Below are 14,638 nucleotides of genomic sequence, written 5' to 3'. Positions count from 1 at the left end.
ACATGATCTGGTCTAGAATAAGAGGTGGACATGTGACGTAGAGCTTAGCACCAGGGTCTCTGTAATCTCAATAATATGGAGCAGAACATGTAAATGTGCATAGACTTGATGTGGATGTATCCTTTGGATTGCCAGTTTGTTGCTTTGTGAGGCTTCAGGGAGATAGAAATGCAATAAGGAAGCTAAAACCCCAGCCTTTATGAAAACCTCAACGAAACTTTCAGCCACTGGTTCCCTCATGAAGACCTCACTGTATTCTCTAGTGAATATTTGGCATCATAAATCATTGCACAATCTGCCTGCCAAAATAGCTAATAGCCAGATCATCAGAAGACAGAGCCATGCAGCTGTCCCTACATGCATCTCTTATAGGATCAAAGGCAGCTGGCCCCAGCCACCCTGGGAATCATGGAAGCCAGGAGCGCAAGGCACCAACTGCCTCTGGTTGAAACTCCACCCTGTAGGTCTGTATTTCAACCTGCAGCAGTATTTGCACTGCCAAGGTTCTTACCCTGACCAAAGTCCATTTAGACAATCTCCTAACCATTGCCCTGGGGCGCTAGGTATCTCACAGAGGGATATTGCTACAGGGGTGGGTGGGCAGAGGTCTCTTATTTTTGTTTTTACTCTTGTTCCTGTGGTTTGTCTCCAAGGACTGCATGTGTTTCCACCCTAAAGCAGTCTTCAAGTACACAGTATTTAGGAAGAGGGTAAAGGACCTATTTTGGTTTATAGCACATAACTTCTGTTCTTCCCCAGGGTCTCATAAACAAATTTCTCATTGAGTTACTCCCAAAATAGATCCTGCTCTCTCAGCTACCCAAAAGCAATCTCTGCATTTGTTTCTTCTCCTCAGATTGTGGGTTTTCTTTCAGTTCAGCCCCGTGGGTAGCAGGAAAGCTCATGGAGTACTTGCAATGCCCTGCCAACCAAAACTGGATTTATTATAGATCGAATTAAGAGTTGCCTGAATGACTTGAAAGTTCAGGGACACGAACTGTATGGACACTTGGCAAAGGCACACAGGAGGGTCTCCTCGTCTGCAGAGTAACAAATTTTTATAAATAACAAGTGTAAGAATTAGTGTGGAGTGGAAAGGCCTAAGTGGGGAACATTTATATCTGGGCTTGGTTTGAGGGGATGCATTCATGGCGCTTGAAACCTGGTATAGGGTTTCTTTCCAGGCTTCGCCCGCACACAGCTGGTAGCTTTGCTTAGTGAGGCTCACACTGCAACATGTGTTTGAGGGTTTTTTTTGCCAACTTCAGCCCTGTAAATGGCATCAAATCTAAGGCAGTCACTGAGGCTCTGTAGTCACAAAAGAGACCAGCATCTCCAGAAAGGTCCTGTCAGAGCTGTCCAGCTATCAATTATCTGAATAGAGTCTGGAGGAAGTACCTATGTCCTCTGTCTCTCTGGAGACCCTTGATACTTGCTTCAGATATGACACTTTGCTTTCAAGTGGCTTACTTAAGGAGAATTCCTGCCCTACCTTAAAGCTCCATCAGTGCCGGATATAGCTAGATGGTAGATTCACCATTTGGAGAGCTAATTTATCATTTCCCTGTGCCTTTTCATAGCCTATGTTTTCATAGTTCACACTTTTTTCAAGTTCATCCAGCTCAGGCAGGGTGAGGGTCAGGCAGCACTCAAGCAGGAGGTGAGTCCTCAGGCCGGATCCATTCCCTTTGTGCCAGTCCAGCATGGCAAAGGGATGGAGCAGACAACGAGGACAGAGCCAAGCATTTCATGATGGCTAGAGATCTTCCCAGCAGACGTTACTGAAAGGATGCATCAGGGACATGTCCTGGGAATGTAGAGGGAGCAGGGTATGTGTGGCTAAAATTCAGAGGGCTCCAGAAGTCCCTAGGTAGAGGATGGTGCCCTGGAGGCTCCATCAATGGGGTGGGGGGGTGGAGGAGGGCTGGCACCTTCCCTTCAGACACCCTGGAAAAGGGCCACGGCAGGGTCCCTCCCCTGTCATCAGAGGAGCTGAATGGGCTGGAAGCCGGCAAGAAGGTGCAGAGCTTAAGGCGCATGGGACCTCCAAGAACATATTTCTCCTGTAAACCCCTGAGGGTCTGTTATTTCAGCCCTGCAAATTTGCAGTGTAAAACATGGTCCAAGCAGAAATGTCCAGTCAATATCCTTACATTAATTTGAATTTGGGGGGGGGGGGGGAATGCTGATTGAAGCTCTCCATAAGAACAATGGGTAGGGTTGGGTAGCAGATGTTGCACTCACATTGCTTATTTAGATAGTCTTGCTTATGAAGCATTACATAAATGCAGCGCTGGCCAGGTCTCCATGGTGCGCTGCAGGAGGGAAAGTGGTAGCCTGCCTCAGTGCCCGGGGCTGCAGGGATGGAATGGGGGGTGCAGCACACAGAGGCATCAGGGGCTGTGGGCCATGCCAGTGGCTCCATCCTACTGTGCCAGCAGCCCCTGGGCAGAACGAGTGGTGCATAGGGCAGAAACAGACCCTGCTTTCAGCAGGGGAAGCAATGGCAGGAAGTGTGCAAACCCATGGTGGGACGTCGGGACAAAAATCTGCTTGACTGCTACCTGCAGAGGATGCAAGGGCATGGTAAGACAGATGCAGCTAGTAGAAGTGGCACCTTTCACATTGGGTTTCCCTGCAGAGTCCAGATTATTGGTGCAGTTTGGATGGCAAAGGCCCTACTGCTGCAAGCTGAGCACTCACCGGCTCTCCTCTCCAGTCTCTGCAGCCAAATTGCACCCATGCAGGTGGCCGAGCTTGACTCTGGGACTAGCAGAGTTGACTGTGACCTGTGTGCCAGAAATGTGACCTGTGTGCCAGAAATGCTGCCTGGCTGGCTGGGAAGGGAGCCGGGAACCCCATCTTCTTGTGCCTAGACCTTTATGCAGTTCAAAGCCAAGGCAGGTTTTTACCAGATTAAGAGCAAATACTCAGCTCTGGTGTTTATACTAGTATGGGACATTGGCTCCTTTGGAAATAAGCCATAAATTTGTAACACGTAATAAGTAAGAGGTAACTGCACAGTTGCCGTTTCACAACCAAAACACTGTACATGTTGGAAATGGGGCTCCAGCTTTATTTATCTCTGAGGGCCAGAATGGGACAGACTTGCATGGGTGCTATGCTCTGCAAAATGCATTTGGGACTGCAGGAATGCTTCTCTGAGTTTTACTACCCTCTGCTCCAATGCTGCCTTTCCTGCCCAGCCAAATCTCCCACTGACTTCAGAAGAGGACCCTCCAACCATTTATATTAAATAATTTCCCATTATCAACAAGAATAATTCATTTCTGTATTAGGAGGAAAAATGTAAACAGCAGATAAATCTACCACTCTAAAATGTTTCTAAGATAACACATTAAACATTAATTTAGTCCCTGGGCCAATTTTTTTTTAGAAAAAAGAAAAAAAATGGAATGCTTTATTTACAAAAGAGGCCTTTGATGTATAGCATACATTTATTACAAGTGTGTTTTTTCCAACGGCAATGGGATTTTCAACAGCAGTAGGATATGTTTTAATAATTAAAGGGATTTAGCTTCTCTACACAAACGGCCAGCTTCTGTTCTCACTTACAGACTACAAATCATGCATGGCTTCAGTGATGTTGCTGTTATTAGCTTGATGCAAAACCAAGGTTTGTGAGACTTGCAGCAGGCCCTTTGTGGTTTTGATTTGTGGCCATTTCTGCTTGCTTTCCAGTGTTAACTCTAGCAGAAATCCTGCAGTGCCAAGGGGGAGCCAAGCTTGCTGCGGTTTCTAGACCACTGTGCAAAGTACAGATGCTGGGATAAGCAACCAAGCTGAACCTCTGGTTTTCCCTAAGGGATCTAATCTGCGGAAGAGCATCAAGCTCAGAATTTGAGTCTGGCATTTCTCTCTGGCTACCCCATAGCATGGAAAGCTCAGACACAAGTTTTGATTTACCCTCTTTAGAGTGGGTGTTTGCAAGGCACAGATTTTGGGGCAGATGCCCTCCAAAACTAGGTAATGTTTGGATCTGGGGGTTTGATTCAGGCATGAATGTGAACAGTTTAGCTGGATGTCATCACCACTTTATCTTCCCTCTGTGGAGACACTCTTTGCTCTTCTAACTTTTCCTGACTCCTTTCAAACACCAGACAGAGATCTTGCTTGTCTTTGACTCATGAGTTCACCATCAGCAGCCTCAAAAAGATGATATCCTATCCCACATCAGCTCTGGGAAGAAGCTAGCTGAAGTCAGCTGTTCATGGCATTGCTCTGTGCATTCGGATTCATGGCTTAAAACTGATTTTTTGTTTATTTGTCATTATCACAGTGTACCAAAATGGTTCTCAGCCAAGAATCAGGTCCTCATTTTACTTGGCATGGGAGGGCCACAGTGCATTATAAGTCCCAGGAAAGGCTGCTACTGGAGGGAAAGTGGGGTGGCTGAGAGGATTTATTATTAGTGCTACCACCATGAACCTGCTTTTCTTCAAAATCTGACTGGTCACTTGACTGATTCCCTCTGCTTCCTTGTAGGGATGCAAAGTGGCAGGTGGAGAGGGCCCTCTCACCCTTTGGGAACCAACATATTTCTCCTTGCCCAAAGGCTTTTTTGAAGTGACAAGTCTACTGTGCTTGTTAAATAGGTGGGAAAGTGACACACAGGGGGCCTTTCTTCAGGAAAGGACTTACCTATGTGCACAAATCAAGGCTGAAGCAATTTAAACCCTGATTCTTTGGTCATATACAGAGCTGAGCTCACACCAACATCATCTAGGTGCCAACGTGCTCTTTAAGGGCTGCTGGCGGCTTTTACTCAAATAGACAGGAAATAGAAATTGTTCATAAGTTCTGTCAACTAGTTTGTCCCATCTCCTCTTTCTGCTAGTGACCAGTATGAAATGCTGTGAAAAAAAGTCGTAAGAAATCATAGTAAAATTCTTGGTGAACAATAATGGAAAAAAATTACCAGATGATGCACTATTATTCTAATTTCTGTTAAATGGCACTTGGCTAATTCCCCAAAGTAGAGTCAGGCTTATATCTCTTCTGCATTTTGAAGTAATTTCCAACTAGTCTGACTGTGGTTGTTCCCATTATTTGTATGTGTGTGCAGTTGGCTCCTGACTCCCACTCCCAAGGATCCTGTGGAAATGAGTTCCAGAGGATAACAATGTGTTTTGTAACGAGACTTATGCCACAGGGAAGAAATGAGATCAGGTCACTGGGACGTCCATCCAGGATGTTCCTACCATTTAGTTTCCTTCATAAATAAGTCTTAACACAGGTAACAACTGCAGATTCTAGACTTCAGGAATTTGCATTCCTGAGAGAGTTACCTGACAGGGCAGCTATGAAAGGAGATGGATTATAAATGGGACATTTTAGAAAATATTCTCTGCAAATGGGCAATTTCGCAGTCTTCCTCCTCCCTGTAGCCCTCAGAAAAAAAAAAAAAAAGAATCAGATATTTTCCTTACATGTTTCCTGCATATTTCTCCCAACTAGGAGACAATTGTAATGTGGCTTCTCGTGCCAAAGTGCAACCCAAGAAGGACAAAGGCTGGTGTGTGAAGCTGTTTCAGGCTGCAGTGTAGTGTCTTCCTTTCCAGCCCTGTCATACAGGAAGGCTTGAGGGCTTGCAAATATCAAAGCAAGAGAGGGGAGGAAGGTAATGAATGGTGGCATGACCTTACGTAGGAGCCAAATTAAGCAAAGTTTACAATCCCTGTCTTGGCTGAGGAATGATTTTTTTCACCAGAAAAAAAAAGATATTGATCTGTCTATTCAATCAGAGGTACAGAGAGCAGCTATTCTTAAAAGAGCTCCATCTGATTTCACGTTCTTCCTATCCTCTGCTTCCAGCCCATGGCTCTGCTTCTCCAACATGGCTAGAAACTGAGATCTTTAAAGTTAAGCCTTTTTTTGTAGCCTGTGGGTATACGTGGTTTAATTCAGGGATTCCAGGCAGAACCTCCCGGCCCTGCTACTGACTCCTAGGTAGTAAAGAGCACATCCCTTAACAGTTCAGGGCCAGTTTTGCACTGCTAGAGTGCTGCCATGACTTTCTTTGGGCAGCATCTGGTCTTAAGCTAGGGCAGTTAAAGACTGACACTTTTGCTGCACTGGGAATTTGGCACTTAACCTAAACTCTGGCTGTTGTCACATGGACCGCTCCATTTATATCTTTATATTTTGTGCTTCTGACTTTTTATAACTGCAGAGAAAATACCCGGAGTCTCTTTCCCACCCAAATCATAACAGAAGAGTGACTTCGAGGTGATTCCCGGCCCTTTCTCTGTTCAGCAGGAGGATCCTGTGTGTTTGATCTGCCTCTGATCTCCTGCTGGAGAGACCAAAACATTCAGAGCAAAACAGCCCCAATGGGAAGGCTGGTCTTCCCAGCCGGAGCAGTGGCGGAGCGCGTGTGGGGCTGTAAATAACGCAGGCTGGAGCTGGCATGGGTCTCGCAGGCACAGTGGCCATTGTTATGCCTATAGTGAAATTGCCCTCGGTTCTTTTGTGCTGAGCAGAATATGATGTGAGCCAACACAAATGGCTCCCACATGTTTTCATTGGTGTAAATGAGGCATTCAAGTATGAAACGAGGCAGTTGCAAGCTGATCAGCTTGAGAGCTGAGGCAGAAAGCTTTGGATAGGGGTAATAGCTTTGGACAAAGTAATGCGTGCCTCGCTGATGAGCCCCAGAAAGGCTTGCGCTGATTTGTGAAACAGATCTTTAAAATATCTTCTGTATGCAGAGCTGTTTAGAAAACACTTTAAATGAAAGTAAAAGCTTTTTGTCAAAAATAAAGATTTTTCACCAGAATGAAATAGGGTGTAATTGCAGGTTTTGTTTCTCTTGAACAGCTTTTTTTGAAATAATTTCATTTCCATGTGGAAGTGTTATTTCTACTCAGAAAGTGACACTTGCACATAGTTCCACTACTCTGTTCCAACTGGCAAAGTTAGAATAAAAAAAAAATTAGCTGGTTTTCAACTGACAAAAGCTTAAGGACAGTCAGAGGACAGGGAACAAAGCGAGTCTTTGTTTTCTCACCCTCCCCCCTGCCTGTGCCCAATTTTTTCTAATTTTCCTACAGGGAAGCCATTATTTCTTGATGGGGAAATCTGAAATGAAGTTTTCTTAGAAATTGTCTTTTTCCTAGAGAACAGAATTTTTTTCATAGGATCTCAGAGATTCAGATTCGGATTCTGGACCCCATCTCCTCTTAGGATAAGTTCCACTCCAGACCTGACTAAGGTACCTTTTCTCACTGAAATTCTTCCATTCAGTTGACTCAGAAGTGATCAGCAAGCATTTCAGTCAGATGCTGTGTTATCTGCTTGGTTATTCAAGGGATCAGAATGTGTAAAGACAGGTTTTTCATCTTAACAAAATGGGAAGAGAGAAAAAGTTAGGTATTTCTAAAGAACGGGAAAGTACTCTGGATAATACAGGGGTGATTTAAGCAGGTGGTGGGTTCAGAGATACCGTCTCTCATGAAGTCTGTCCAACTCTGCCCTGCAAGCCGGCTGGCTGTGCCTTTGTGGGGCTGTCCCTGAACTAATGGTTATGTAAACTGTTGGCAGGATTTACTGGCTTGTGTGGATGCTGCATGAGCTTCTGGATGTGAGTTATCTGTCTACCCAATCCACTGCCATGGGACCCGCCTGATAATACTTTATTATTCAGCCAAATTGAAGATCTCTTCTCTTTCCTTTTGCTACTACACCCTGCTCATGTACAGTGCTCTGGCCTTCTCCAAATACATTTTAAGTTATACGTGTTGGTGCTTTGTTTAGGTCAGCCTTCCCCCATTGCTCTGGCTAACAGTGCAGTGAACTTCAGGCTGCTGGTTCACCTAACACACAACTGAACTGATGAATCATGTAGAGCTAGTAAAAAAAGTGTGTCTCTTTCCCACCATGGAAACTTTTGTTTTCAGAAATCTGCCTCAAACTCTGAAAGCTCAAAATACATTTGTTTCTGAAAGTTGAACATTTTTTGGTAGAAAATAGCTCCCCTCCGCCAGACACTACCAATTACTACCTGCCTCCCTCATACCTGCCTCTTTCTACCAACTTCTCCAAACAATAAATTTTGGCAAACATTTTAAATTTGTTAAATTACAAGCTTTTGAAGGAAAAAAAAAGTAAAAGATGAGACATTTTCTAAAAATGTTGTTTAATTGCAAATTTCCAAAGAAAAAGGTTTGATGGAAATAAGCCACAGTAACAGCTGTCACGCTGTACTTATTTACAGCTCTCTTACATAAGGAAGTGTCAGAAAGAAAGTGAGACTGATTTAGTGGACTAGGACACAGACCTCCTGAACTGAAGATCTCTCTGTATCTCAGTGTTGCAAAACTCACATTTGGCATATCATAGATCTGGACTGGAATTTTAGTCTCTGTCTACTCCAGTCCCAACAGGAACCAGACCATTAAAGCACGTCGATAAATCTTATGTATAAATTCATAGGAAATGATGGGTCTGAGATTTCTCCATACTCAGAAGTTTTTGATCACAGGCTAAAATGGCCCATGGACCACTTTTAAGAACCACTTTTGACTGTACTGTCGAAGGGCCCCCAGCACATGTTCATCTTAACTCTTGCTTATGTCTTAGTGTGACTGTTGTGGTTCCTAAAAGGAGCTTCCCGCCCTCAGTAGGAAGGTGATACAACAGTATCAGGAGATGACACAAAGGCAGCTTCATGTTATATATGTGTACACTGTGGTTCTGAAATTACACTCAAGTTCCTTTCCCCCTCAGGGCAAAATTATAAGATGTGTAATAAAATATTGCTGTGAATATATGTCTGCCTGAATTCATAGCTCTCACTGTAACATGTGAAATGGCTAATTAGAACTTCATGACATCAAGATCAACATAACTCACATCCTCTGGCTAACTCTGTAGAATATTTAAGTATTTTATAATTCTCCCTGTATTGCTTCCTCTGCTTCCCTGCTGCTTGTAGGCTCTGTGGACAATCATTGCCAAGGGATGAATCAGCATCAGTGTCCAGCCAGAGTCCCAGGATTGTTCATGCTGCCTATTACCTTCAGATGGTCTTGAATGCCACAGTGACCCCAGCCAACCCTCTAGCTGCCAGTGAAAAGAGCCACCTCCCCAATTTGGAGCCATGTTCTTTTATTTGAAGATTTAAATAGGAGAAAAAATGCTGGATTTCCCTTTCCCCCAAAGCTGTCTGTGACCTCCATTGTACTTGATCATGGTTCACATTCTTATCTGGGAGCACAGTGCAGTTCCAGGTTATGGCAGGTGGATACTGGCTACGTGCCCATAAATAATTATGCTTCATGGCTTTATTAATATGACTGGTTTTACTTTGTTTTTCCCATCTGTCTCAGGGCCTGACTGGAGGAAAGGACAACAAATGTAGGATCTGTAATACACATACCCAAGGAAGAGTTTTAATTCTTTCTTTCTGTTATTTTGGTGCAAACTTTTGCTGCATTTGGATTTAATAAAAAAAATCACATCTTCCTCCCCTATTTTAATAATGAATATAAGTTTGCAGAAGGCTTTCATTATCTTCATGCTCTAGAAGCTGCTGAACATTTTGGTCAAACTTTCAAGTTATTTTGGGGAAGTAACAGAGCCTGGGAGATTTCAATCATTAAAATCAACGTTTCGGAAACCATAGTAGATTTTACCGGGAATTTACACCTGGAAGCTTATATAGTCTTATCATCAGAATTTGCTTGCATGCATTTAGTGGATACAAGGGGATTTTTCACCTGCATTTAGAGCCTTGTTCTGAGACATCATAGTTTACTCTCCATTAATAGGGTTACACCAGATAATATGTCTGGGGCAACACTCTTGACAGCTCACCAAGAGGTCCTGTGAGGCATGGGTTCAAACTCAGCCAAACTAATTAATTCATGATGAGGTAATATGGTCTTATTAGATCAGGCTACAGACAGTAAATTGGGAAATAAATTTTGGCTACATTCAGTAGGGTAGTGCAACATTCTGATTTAGATTCCTTTATGTTCATTTTCTCATAGATCTGTTTATCCCCAGCCAATGCTGTTGAGGATCTACTTTGGTGCAAATTCATCTGAGTAGGTCTCCTAATTTACAACTTTCTACACCATCTTTCTAGCTGGTTTTGCTCTGTGCTTGGTGTGAGCTATTGGCATGTGGGACTCCATACACGTATGTAGGGGAAGGGATGCAAGCAAACAACCTCCTGTAAAGGTGAGTCATATATTTACATGGTAGGAAGTGAGCCCAAGTCTAAACAAAGCTGGAGGAACTGTGTTTGGAATGACAGAGGGACCTGAAAGAAGCCACTGAAAATAGATGTTACAACATTGTAGATTCCCTCTTTGATTTTGGTGCTCAGGAGTCTGGTAACCTGCCTAGAATTACCAGCCCCATCTGTGATGGAAATGAGATCTGTGCTCCGGAGCCCCTCCATCCCAGTCATCTCCTTGACCTCATCAGAGAGACAAGTGTGGTCTTGAGGACAAAGGAAAATTACTTCATAAGCACCAGAAACTGGAATGTACCCCTGAATTACCCTTATTGCACAACTCTAGGAGTCCAAAGAGGTAAAATGTATTGTGTGTCACTGTTAGCATTCTTTAGGAGCAGTTTCATTTCATGCTGGGGGAATCCAGTGACATACTGTAGACAGGAGGAAAATGACATTTATTAGCACTAAAAGCTGGTTGTTATATGGCTGAAAATGTTTTGGCTCCACTGGAATTTAAACTTGTCTGACTGCTTGAAAAATGTTCAGGTTTAATATAACTGATTCAAACTTGCAGTCAAAGTTCTGTGTAGAATCCTCTTGTGGGATAAGGATCTTGGTTTACAGCGTCTGAAGAATGATTCTAAACACCGTCCAGCTCCAAAGACAACCTAAAGGTGCCAGTTTCTGCAGAGATCAGATTGCTGCAAGTGTTGAAAATGCAAATCAATGTCAAATTTGATAAATAAGCATTATCCACCAAGGGGTTCTGCTGGGAATTATTAGTCAGAGTCTTGCCTTAGTGATATTTCTTTCATGAGCTGAAGAACATTTCATTTCATTCAAAGACAAAGTACAGCAGTGACGAAGTGAACAAATAGGAAATAGAAAGGAATACAGAGGAACTAAACAAAGGATCTTTCAGGAAATGTTTATCTTGGTTTATGTACTTTCGTCTTATAGATTGGAGGTTTTAAGGCCAGAAGGAATCACTGTGATCACCTAATCTGACTTCTTTCAGAGCACAGGTCTGAAAGCTCACTCTGTGCATTCAGCATCAATCCCAGAACTTCTTGTTTGGGTTGTACCTATCCAGAGCAGGGAACTTGACTCTAATTTTTTTTTAATCTCCTGCAACTGCATTCTAATAAGTCCTTTTTAAAAGCTAAAGCCCCTAAGGCCAGACAGTGTTTTGTTTCCATCAGCATAAATCAGAGCAGCCTCAGTGGAACCAATAGTTATTCCATATTTTCATTTGGGGAAATTCTGATCTCATGCTATCCTCAGTTAAGAGTAGAAAGAATGGAATTGAACTCTGAATTGCCCTGTTATGTGAGCACGTCTCCCTCTTATGCCTGATCTCAGTGATTACAATCCCAATGATGGCTAAAAGAGTTTTCCTTCTCCTCAAAAAATGCTTTGAGCTGTGGTGCTGATGGCTGTGGTTCTCGCTGAACCCAGAACACGGTCACTTACATATGCTTGTTCTGTGTCCAGTTGTGCCGATAAATTGCCTTTAGTTCTGATCAGGAATCGTTAAGGTCAAGTGATGTTGCATCTTTGTGGAAACTGAACAGCCATTGTGTAGTGGGAAACTGAACAGAAGGCACCTTGCATGGAAAAGCATTCATCCATAAAAATGTTATTTTTGCTTTAGAGAACATGTAAAGCTGGGGCAGAGGAGGGATCAGGATTCATTGGCTACTGAAGAAAATGTTTTCTTTTTTGGTCAGAGCAATCTATTTTTTAACTGACAACTCTCAGAGAAAGGAGTGCAATGCAGGGTGAAGCAAACAGTCATCTGCACTCCGCCAGGGGAGGAACAGCTCATTACCGCAGGCAAAGCTAGAGTTCAGGCTTGCTTATTTTTGGCTTTAACTTCCTCAGTTGTGGGAAACAGTTTTTTCGTTCTTGTACTTTTAATAAAATCTGCACATTGTTATTTGCTTCACTCTGATGAGGGTCTGGATTGATGTTGTGATGTGATGTTTGCCAAATTTGTAACGTTCTTTTTAATATATTTATTCTTCTTTCTACGAGGGCAAAGGATCTTATTTTGAAACCCCAAAGGCTTTCCCAACATATGGGGGATGAATAAATACTCAAAATGTCTACAACTGCTGTTACTGCTATAGCTGCCAGGTTTAGAAATGAACAAAGTATGTGTGCGCATATGCGCATGCGTTTAAGTGTGAGAGGCAGAGAGAGAAATACAGTGTGGGCACTCTTGGGGTCAGGAGAGATCTCTAATAAGAAACACATTTTACAGGCAGCAAGAGAATTATTTTTACCATGCGCATTTACAAGTCCTCAGGCAGTGAATTTTGTTGTGCGGATATTTTTAAGGCTAATTATTTATAGCATGCAGGGCTTGAACCTGCAGATCTTAATTTGGCAAAACTCCTGTTCACTTCAAGGGGTGCTCTGCATGGTGTACCCAGTGGAGGGGAGGGTGATGGGCACACACTGGCTGTGAAAGGTTGTAGAAGACCCTGCTGACTTCAGTGAGAGCTGAGCTTCTGTCTCCAGTGGCAGATTTTACACGAGTGTGGGAGCTGTGGGGGTGACCAGCCCTGGGGTAGGGTGGCCAAAAAGAAAAGAGTGGTTTGGAGGAGGATTTCTTTGCCATCATTCCCGTACAACTTGCCTGATTTTTAACTCAGTTTTTGTCATGGCACTTTAAAGCAAACTTTTATGGGATATCCCACACAAATTTTATGGTGCTCCCACACAAACCACACTGGGTTTCAGTGTTTCAGCCTTTAGATCTTAACACCGTGATTCTGAATGGTGTCCTCTTATACAAAAAAAAGAGAGGAGGAACAATCTCTGTTAAATTTCCATCCAATACCAGCTATTTTTCATTGAGAAACAGAATTCAATCAGCTCTTTTGATCAAGGAGATTTAAGAGCTGCAGCACAACAAGAGGAGGACTTGGAGCAGCACTGAAGACAAGCTTTCTGAGTCAGGAACCAGGTTTTTTGTACTGTATTGAGCATGCTTGGCATGAGTGGATCCTCTCCAAGCTGGATGCTTCTAGGCAATTGTGATGATGAGGATGTTGGTTGTAGCAATCACTTCACAGGGTTTTTGTTTTGCTAAATACTCTTTGATGAATTGAGAGCAGCTGGGTGCTTTCAACTTTCAAGGAGCTTTTAATAGGACAATTTTCACTGGCATCGCCTTGTGCAAACCACCTGCAAATGAATATATTGCTCTCCATGAATAATCGGCATATGTAGAATTTGTATCCACCAGTAAAAAAACTCAGGTGACTTCTCTGCCCAATCACAGCTAATCAAGCCAGGTTGTTTCTCTTCAGTCATTAACATTTAAAATAATGCCCAGTCAATCAAGCTGGGGAAACAGATTTGAGCCCACTCAACTATTTCATCATTCCCAATCATTTGGCCAGCTTCAGTTATAAAGCACTGATATATACATGATTTTTAGGAAGAGAAAGAGCTCAGTTTTTTTTAAAAGTGAGTCCAGCTCATTGCTTTATTGTTTGGAAGAGCAGGCAGACAAGGAGCGTGCTGCTGGTTGGATGGAAGATGTCCACAGAATGGTATATGGTGCTTAAGGAACAGTAATCTGAATAAGGTAAGTTATTGCAAGGGAAGCATGGCCTTTTCTATACATAATTTCTACCAGAGCATAAACAATGAAGAAGAAAAAAATAGGAAGATCGCCTAGTGAAATGCCTTTTAATTGATAGGACATGACTCTCATGTCTATGAGTGTAGCAGGCAGTCTTGACTCTTATATTTATGAGTGCAGCAGACCTGTCTTGCATTCAGCAGATGAGGAGACTCACTTGTGCTGTGAGAGGTGGAAGGGCTACACTCCATCTAGAGCCCAAGGAGCTCACTGCTATGGGAATTGTAGGGAGCTGGGTGGCCAGGGAAGTTCAATGATTCTTTCTTTCTCATAGGAGAAATGCAGAAATTGCCAATGAATGGTCCCTCTCCCTTGGAAGGAGCTGCCAGAGGTTTCATGGGTTGGGTAATATAGAATTTAGCTACTTTTCACATCCAACACTTGAGTTTCTCAGCTTGCTTCTTTTTTTAAAATTTTATTTTATATATATTCAAACCCATTGAGTCTTCCAGCTCCTTTTGTTTTGTCTGTCAGAGGTATGAGGTCTGGAGGTGACCTCTTCTCTCTCCCACAGGGCAGAGGCTGAATGGGAGGGTGATTCTCAGGACCAAAGATACTAGGTTTGCAGAGGATACAGCCAGTTAGGCAGCCCACAACATAAGTGGGTGCTCTCTGAGGACTGTTGGATACCCAGGGCAGCTTGCTTTCTCTACTTAAGCTGCCAGGGATAACAGGATGCTCCCAGGACACAGGGTCAGGTTCCCACTGCCTGCATCCATATTGCTATTGACCTAAGAGAGCTCTCTTGAAGGTTGAGGTTTCCTATGGAGTTG

The sequence above is a fragment of the Gymnogyps californianus genome, chromosome 6 (assembly GCF_018139145.2).
Source record: "Gymnogyps californianus isolate 813 chromosome 6, ASM1813914v2, whole genome shotgun sequence".
Classification (NCBI taxonomy): Eukaryota; Metazoa; Chordata; class Aves; order Accipitriformes; family Cathartidae; genus Gymnogyps; species Gymnogyps californianus.
This window is presented reverse-complemented; position numbering follows the sequence as displayed.